Source organism: Arachis ipaensis, chromosome B06 (genome assembly GCF_000816755.2).
Source record: "Arachis ipaensis cultivar K30076 chromosome B06, Araip1.1, whole genome shotgun sequence".
Taxonomy (NCBI): domain Eukaryota; kingdom Viridiplantae; phylum Streptophyta; class Magnoliopsida; order Fabales; family Fabaceae; genus Arachis; species Arachis ipaensis.
Window position 1 is genome coordinate 120773906 of NC_029790.2, and position 8983 is coordinate 120782888.

The window sequence follows — 8983 nt, forward strand, 5'->3', positions numbered from 1 at the left end:
GCTTGGCGCCTCTTTAAAAAATCTTTTTTAGGAAAAAGAGTGCGCCTTGACCTAAGATCTTTACTATTTTCTAGCTATAGTACCTTCTTAGGTTACAGGCATGCCATGACCTCGGTAGCTCTCGCCCTTCGAGGTCGGACACCTTATAGTAGCCTTTTCCTAGTACTTTTGTAACTGAGTATGGCCTTTTCCAGTTAGCTGCTAGCTTCCCTTCTCCTGACCGACCTGCTCCGATGTCATTTCGGATTAAGATGAGATCGTTAGTGGCGAAGCTTCGCTGGATTACCTTCCGATTATACCTTAGAGCCATTCGACGCTTTAAGGCTTCCTCTCTGATCCAACTCTTTCTCGGACTTCTGGAAGTAGGTCGAGCTCTTCCCTTTGAGCTTGGGAGTTGGTGTCTTCGTTGTAGAGGATCACTCTAGGGGATCCTTCTTCTATTTCCACGGGAATCATTGCCTCCATTCTGTAAGCAAGTCAGAATGATGATTCTCTGGTGGTTGAGAGTGGAGTTGTCTGATATGCTCATAGGACTTGCGGGAGCTCTTCGGCCCAAGCTCCCATGGCGTCCTGTAGTCTCCATTTTAACCCAGCCAGTATGACTTTGTTGGTGGCTTCCGCTTGTCCATTGGCTTGTGGATGCTCTACAGAGGTGAACTGGTGCTTGATTTTCAAATCGGCTACCAGGTTTCTGAAGCCCGTGTCAGTGAACTGAGTGCCATTGTCAGTGGTAATGGAGTATGGGACCCCAAACCTTGTGACAATGTTTCTGTACAAGAACTTCTGACTTTTTTAGGCGGTGGCAGTGGCTAAAGGTTCAGCCTCAATCCATTTTGTGAAACAGTCTATTCCTACAATGAGAAACTTGACTTGCCCTGATCCCTGAGGGAAAGGTCCGAGGAGGTCGAACCCCCCACTTTGCGAATGGCCAGGGTGAAGTGAAACAAATGAGTTTTTCGGGTGGTGCAATGTGAAAGTTGGCGTGCTTCTGACATGGGGGGCATGTTTTGACGAACTCTATTGCTTCCTTTTGTAGGGTTGGCCAATAAAAACCAGCTCGGAGTACCTTTTTGGAAAGAGCTCGCGCTCTGAGGTGGTTGCCGCACATGCCACTGTGGACTTCCTCAAGAACTTCTCTCGTAGCGGAGGTCGGGATGCATTTTAGGAGGAGTGTAGAGATTCCTCTCCTATATAGGACGTCGTGCATTATGGTGTAGTACTGTGCTTCTCGTGCTAGCATTTTTGCCTCCTTTTTATTCGCGGGAAGTGTTTCAGACTTGAGATAGCTGACTATGGGAGTTATCCACCCTTGGTCCTGGTCTGATATGCTTAAGACCTTCTTTTCTTCCGAGGTTGATGGATTTTGTAGTGTTTCCTGGATGAGGCTTCTATTATTACCCATTGGTTTGGTGCTGGCTAGTTTTGAAAGGGCATCAGCTCTGGCATTTTGTTCCCAAGGTATATGTCGGACCTCATATCCCTTAAATTGTCCAAGCTGTTCTGTAGTTTTGTCTAGGTATTTCTTCATGGTGGGATCCTTAACTTGGTAACTCCATTCTATTTGCGAGGTGACTACTTGTAAATCGCTGAAAATGGTAAGCTTCTAAGCTCCTACCTCCCTAGCCAGCTTCAAACCAGCTAGTAGGGCCTCGTATTTAGCTTGGTTATTTGAGGCGGGGAATTCGAACTTTAATGAGAGCTCGATTTGGGTTTCCTGATCGCTTTCTAAAATGACGCCTGCGCCACTCCCGGTTTTGTTCGAGGAGCCATCTACGTAAAGGCTCCACTTTATGGGGGTACCCAGGGTGTCAGTGTACTCAGCGATGAAGTCGGCCAGGTACTGAGACTTGATAGTTGTCCGCGCTTCATATTTGAGGTTGAATTCGGATAACTCGACCGCCCATTGTAGGATTCTTTCAGCTATGTCTATTTTCTGTAAGATACCTTTTATGGGCTAGTTGGTCCGTACTCTAATGGTGTGAGTTTGGAAGTATGGTCAGAGCCATCGAGTAGTGAGTATAAGGGCGTAGGCAAATTTTTCAATCTTTTCATAGTTTAGTTCGGCCCCTTGTAAAGCCTTACTGATGAAGTAAATGGGCTGTTGCCCATTTTCGTCTTCTCTGACTAGTGCTGAAGCTATTGCCTGACTTCCTACGGCAAGGTATAGGATTAGCTCTTCACCTTCCCTGGGTCGGGTCAGGATGGTGGTTACCCCAGGATTGTCTTGAAGTCTTGGAAGGCTTGTTCACATTCTGGGGTCCATTCAAACCTCTTTCCTTTCCTTAGTGTTGTGGAAAAAAGGAGAGATCTTAATGTCGATCCATCTAGGAATCTGGACAGAGCCGCTAGTCTTCCGTTGAGCTGCTGGACTTCTTTGACACAGGTCGGACTTTTCATGCTAAGTATGGCCTGGCATTTATCCGGGTTTGCTTCGATCCCTCTTTGAGTGAGCATGAAGCCTAGGAATTTGCCGGCTTCTACTGCGAAGGTGCACTTTGTGGGGTTAAGTCTCATTCCATGCTTTCTTATGGTGTTGAACACTTCAGTGAGGTCGGATAGCAATGTTTCCTCTCTTTCTGTCTTTACCAGCATGTCATCTACATAAACCTCCATCAGCTTTCCGATGTGATTGGTGAACACTTTGTTCATCAATCTTTGATATGTAGCCCCTGCGTTCTTGAGTCTGAAAGGCATGACTACGTAGCAGTAGTTTGCTCTTGGGGTTAGGAATGAGGTTTTCTCCTGGTCGGGTTGATATATCGGGATTTGGTTGTATCCCAAGTAAACATCCATGAAGGAGAGGTACTTGTATCCCGATGAAGCGTCGACTAGTGTGTCTATATTCGGGAGTGGGTAAGGATCTTTTGGGCAGGCTTTGTTGAGGTCGGTGTAATAAGTGCACATCCGCCACTTCTCATTTGACTTGTTAACCAATACTACATTGGCTAGCCATAATGGATATTTTACCTCCCTTATGAACCCTGCTTCCAACAAGGCCTGTACCTGCTCCTCTACGGCTTGCGACCTCTTTGGACCAAGCTTTCTATGCCTCTGTTGTACTGGCCGAGACCCAGGATATACGGCTAACTTATGACACATTAATCTGGGATCAATACCGGGCGTGTCAGCAGCCTTCCATGCAAAAAGGTCAGAATTATCCTTTAGGAGCTTTGTTAGCAGCTCCTTTAGGTCTTCATTTAGATTCGCCCCTATGTTTGTTATTTTGTCTTGAGTGTCTCCAATTTGAACTTCTTTGGTCTCTTCTTCCGGTTGAGGGCGGAGTTCTTCGCGAGGTCAGATTCCCCCGAGTTCTATAGTATTGGTTTCTTTTCCTCTGGGATCGCCTTTAAGGTTTAGGCTTTCATTGTAGCAGCGTCGCGCGAGCTTTTGGTCTCCCTTTGTGGTAACAATCCCTTCTGGCATCGGGAATTTCATGCATAGGTGCGGAGTGGAGACCACCGCGGTGAGCTGATTTAGCGTTGTCCGACCTATGAGAGCATTGTAGGCAGAGTTCACATTGACTACAATGTAGTCTATACTTAGCGTTCTAGATCGTGTTCCTTTTTTGAAGGTAGTGTATAGCGAGATGTACCCAAGTGGTTGAATTGGGGTATCCCCAAGCCCGAACAGACTATTAAGGTATGCTCTGAGTTCCTTTTCCTGTAGGCCGAGCTTGTCGAAGGCAAATTTGAACAGGATATCCGCAGAGCTTCCTTGGTCGACTAATGTTCGATGAAGGTTGGCATTGGCTAGTATGATGGTAATGACCACGGGGTCATCATGCCCCGGGATGATGCCTACGGCGTCTTCTTGAGTGAAGGTGATAGTGGGGAGGTCGACCGACCTGTCCCCTCCTTCGACATGGTACACCTCTTTAAGGTGTCTTTTGCGGGATGACTTAGAGATCCCTCCTCCTGCGAATCCTCCATTTATCATATGGACATGTCTCTCAAGGGTGTGAGGGGGACGTTCAGCTCGTCCGACCTCTTTATCCCTTATTCTTTTTTTTGGTTCGTCTGCTCTGTTGGCTAAGAACCAATCTAATCTCCCTTCTCATGCCAATTTTTCTATGACATCCTTTAGGTTGTAGCACTCATTGGTAAAATGCCCGTAGATTCGGTGGTATTCACAATACTCTGTCCGACTTTCTCCTCTCTTGTGTTTAATCGGGTGAGGTGGTGGAGTCTTCTCAGTGTTGCATATCTCCCGATAAACGTCCACGAGAGACACCCGAAGAGGGGTGTAGTTGTGGTACTTTCTGAATTTCTCAGTAGGTTGGTCTTCTTTCTTCCTGGATTCTTTATCTTTGTCCCGAGGTGGGTAGGAGAATCCAGTCTTGGAGGTTTCTCTTAATAAGGAGTTCTCCTCCATATTAATGTATTTTTTCGCCCGTTCTTGAACCTCGTTGAGAGATGTTGGATGCTTTTTGGATATGAAGTGACTAAAGGGTCCTTCTCATAGGCCATTGATGAGACCCATGATGGCTGCTTCTGTTGGAAGATTTTGTATGTCCAGACATGCTTTGTTGAATCTTTTCATGTAGTTGCGGAGGCTTTTCCGATCTCCTTGCTTAATCCCTAGCAGGCTTGGAGCATGCTTAGCTTTGTCTTTCTGGATGGAGAATCTAGCTAAGAATTTCTTGGTGAGGTCATCGAAGCTTGCTATTGATCTTGGCGGCAAGCTGTCGAATCACTTTATCGCGTCTTGGTTAAAGTGGTTGGGAAGGCTTTACAACGGATTGCATCTGAGGAATCCGTAAGATATATTCGACTTCTGAAATTGCTGAGATGATGGCTTGGATCAGACGTACCATCATACAGGGTCATGTCGGGGCTTTGAAGTCCTTTGGAACTTTAGCTCTCATGATCTCCTTTGTGAACGGGCCTTGGTCCTTGTGGGGGCTATCTTCGCGGCTGGATCGGATGGTCTTAGTTTTGAGGTCGGCTTCGAGCTTTAAAAGCTTGTCCTCCAACTCTCGACGTCGTCTTGTTTCTCTTCGGAGGTCTCTCTCGGCCTCTCGCTGCCGTTCAGCTTTCTGTTCGAGCTGTTTAAGGCGATCCTGTTGTTCACGGATTGCATCTAAGATCTCTGTGTTTGGGGTTTGCTTGTCTCCCTTGGATTGAGGTGTTTCCTTGGATGCAGCATCCGTGTTCTTATGCGGCGTTTTTTCTTCTAAACCGGAGTCATGATCATTGTCAGGATTGTCTGCCATGACGGTGGGATGACTTCCAGGTCCCCGGCAATGACGCCAATGTTCCGTGGAGTTACCTGAAACTGAAGGTCGATCTCGGATGAGATCTTTGAGTGTGATCGGAGCTATTGGGTCTGACTTGCTGAATCTTGAGATACTGCTTGATCCTTGGTCACCAGAGGGTGGTGGTACCTGCAAGAGACTCCGATGCTTAAGTTAGCACGGGCTTTAAGCAGGTTTTTTGTGTAGAATCAGAGGGTGAGTTATACCTACGTGCTCCAATGTATTTATAGTAGTAGTGTGGAGTGACCTCCCCTGAGATAAGTTAGTTATCTTATCTTATCTTTTTGTGGGTGAGTCCACTTTATCTTTGACCAGCCGCCTTCAGGTGGGTTGTGATCTTCTACTTTGGGCCTGCTCAGACCCTTATAGCGATTTGGCCGAGCTCTTTGAGGAAGAGGTCGGTGACGAGCCAACCTTATAAGAGGTCGGTCGTTTTTGTCTTCGTGCAACCCGGATCGCCTAGCTCAACTCAGGGTATGAACAGTTCCCTTTTTTGAGTATTGAGTATAAAAGTAGAGACTTCAATGCCGATCCTACCATAAACCTAGACAACACTGCCAACCTTCCATTTAGCTATTGGACTTCTTTGAAACAAGTCGGGCTTTTCATCTCCAATATCGCTATGCATTTGTCTAGGTTGGCTTCTATGCCTCTTTGAGTGAGCATCAAGGTTAGAAATTTTTCATCCCCCACTGCGAAGGTGCATTTTGAAAGGTTCAATCTCATTCCATGCTTTCTTATTGTGGAGAATACCTCAAAGAGATTGTACAGAAGAGTGAGAGGATCCTTGATCTTGACGAGTATGTCATCCAGATACACTTCCATGAGTTTTTCTAAGTGGGGAAAAATACCTTATTCATCATTCGTTTGTATGTGGCTCCAGTGTTTTTCAACCCGAAATGCATTACCACGTAACAATAGTTAGCCTTGAGAGTGATGAAAGATGTCTTTTTCTGGTCTAACTTATGCATCAAGATTTGATTGTATCCCAAGTATGCGTCCATAAAGGACAAATACTGATATCTTGAGGCCGAATCAACCAGGATATTGATGCTTGGTATAGGGTATGGATCATTGGGACATGCTTTGTTGAAGTCGGTGTAATCGACACACATTCTCCATTTTTCATTCTACTATTTTACCAGAATCACGTTAACCAGCCACAATGGATACTTTACCTCTCTTATGAATCCAGCTTCTAATAGTGCCTGCACCTGTTCCTCCATGACATGTGCCCTTTTGAGAATGGGTTTTCAACACTTTTATTGAATAGGTCAAAAACCTGGGTAGACAGCAAGTTTGTGAGACATGAGGTCGGGATTTATACTAGGCATGTCGGAGGCTTTCTAGGCAAAGAGGTTAGAATTTCTTCGTAAGAGGTCAACGAGATGTGCTTTCAAACCTTCCTCTAGGTTCGCTCCTACACTCGTTGTCTTTTCAGCATGATATCCAATTTGCACTTTTTCTATCTTCCTTTCAAGTCAGAGACGCAGTTCTTTTCGAGTTCGGACACTGCTGAGTTCAATAGTGTTGACCTCTTTTCCACCTGTACTGCCCCTTAAATTGAGGCTTTCATTGTAACACTTTTTACCCAACTTCTGATATCCCTTTATGGTGGCAGTTGCTTCTGCAGTTGGAAATTTTATGCATAGATGAGGTGTAGAGACAACTACCGCTAGTCAGTTTAAAGTAGCCCGACCTATTAAGGCATTATAAGAAGACATGACGTCGATCACAATGTAGTCGATGCTTAACGCCGTTGACCTCGAGCCTTTATGAAAGGTGGTGTATAACGAGATGAACCTCAGAGGATGGATCAGAGTGTCTCCCAACGTGAAAAGGTTGACTGAATACACCTTTAGATAATTTTTCTTTAGCCCGAACATGTCGAAATCAGGCTTAAACAGTATGTCCGCCGAACTCCCCTGGTCTACCACAGTTTTATGGAGATGTGCTTTGGCAAGGATCATGGTTATCACTAATGGATCGTCGTGGCCAGGAGTTACCCCTTATGCATCCTCTTTGGTGAAAGAGATGTTGGTAAATCGGGAATTCTATTGTATTTCCCAACTTGGTATACTTCCTTGAGATGCCTTCTACGTGAGGATTTTGAGATTCCTCCTCCAATAAACCCCCTATTTATCATATGTATATTGTTCCGAGGGTTACCTGAAACTATAGGTCGATCTCGGACGAGATCTTCTGCACTGGTCGGAGCTGTTGTGTCCGACTTGTTGATGGTGGCCGGAGCCGCCGCGTCCGACTTGTTGATGGTGGCCGGAGCCGCCGCGTCCGACTTGTTGGACTGGCTGCACTACTAATCCTTGGTCACCGGAGGGTGGGGGTACCTACAAGAGACTCCGATGCTTAAGTTAGCATGGGTATTAAACAGGTTTTTAGTAGAATCAGAGTATGAGTTATACCTAGGTGCTCCAGTATATTTATAGTGTTGAGATGTGACCTTCGTTGGATAAGATAAGTTAGTTATCTCATCTTATCTTTATCTTTAGAGTTGAGGTCAGCGTATCTTCATTGGAACCGCCCTTATCTCTATAGGCTTAGGCCGCCTTAGGATTTGGGTCGTGTTCCTCTATTTGGGCCTTTTTCTGGGCTCTCTTGTTGATTTGGCCGAGCTCTCTGAGAAGAGGTCGGATAGTCTGACCTGAAGAGGTCGGTCGCTTTATCTCCAATCATCCCAGGTCGGATAACTTGACCCAGGGTATGAACAGTGCCCCTGCTTGAGTTCGATCTTTCCGTGAGATTGTGCTTTTCAGAGCTTCGATCTCTTTGGAAGTCGTGCTCAAGCATCTGTCTGGCTTGTTTCTTCATTGCTTTGCAATCTTTTGTAGATTTTAGAGCTTTGGTACTTCACAGTCCGTCCTCTTTTGAGTGGTAGTGTGGGTTTTCTACCCTTGCCTTCTGGATCACGCCTTGCTTTTGTATTGACAACCCTCTGCTTTGGCGAAATTATCCTTGCGGCTTGATATCCGGGCTTTTAGTGACTTGTCCAATGACTTTTTAGTGTTCTTTATATAGAACCTTTTTTAGTCTCGGATGACGTTCGTAGCCCTGTTTTGAGATTGTGCCTTCTTTGAGTGGAGTTGTATCCCTTTTAGCTAAGCACATTTGAGCCTTAAGTTGTTTCCCAACCTTTTGGCTTGTTCTTTTTTGAGATCGTACTTGCGCCTCTTCTTAGCTGACGTCGACCTGTCCGACTTTGCCCCTGCTTGAATTTGGATCTTTCCGTGAGATCGTGCTTTCGGAGCTTCGATCTCTTTGAGGAAGTCGTGCTCAAGCATCCTGACTTTGGTCGATCTTGAGTAGTTTTTCCTTTGTGCCAGTCTGGTATTGCCTTTTTTAGTTTGTTGAGAGGTATTTTCAGCTTTCTTCCGACTTGTTTGTCTTCACTGTTCGGGCTTTTTAGTCATAATCCAAGAACTTTTTAGGTATAGTTTGTTTGGACGACTTTTTAGCTCCGTCTTTGAGGCCGTGCTTTTCACTTTTTAAGTAGTGTCTTTTTTCAAGACTTCGTACCTTTCAGCGAAGCATTCCTGGCCTTCCTTTGGCCGTTTATGAGATGTCTTTGTCCCCTTTGTGGATCTTTGTAGAGTGTCGGTACTTTGTTGTCCGACCTCTTTTGATCACTTCTGGTTTTGTCCACTTTCTGTTTGGTCGAGGTGGTCCTTGGGGCTAACTTGTCCGACGACTTTTTAGTGTTCTCGTAGAACA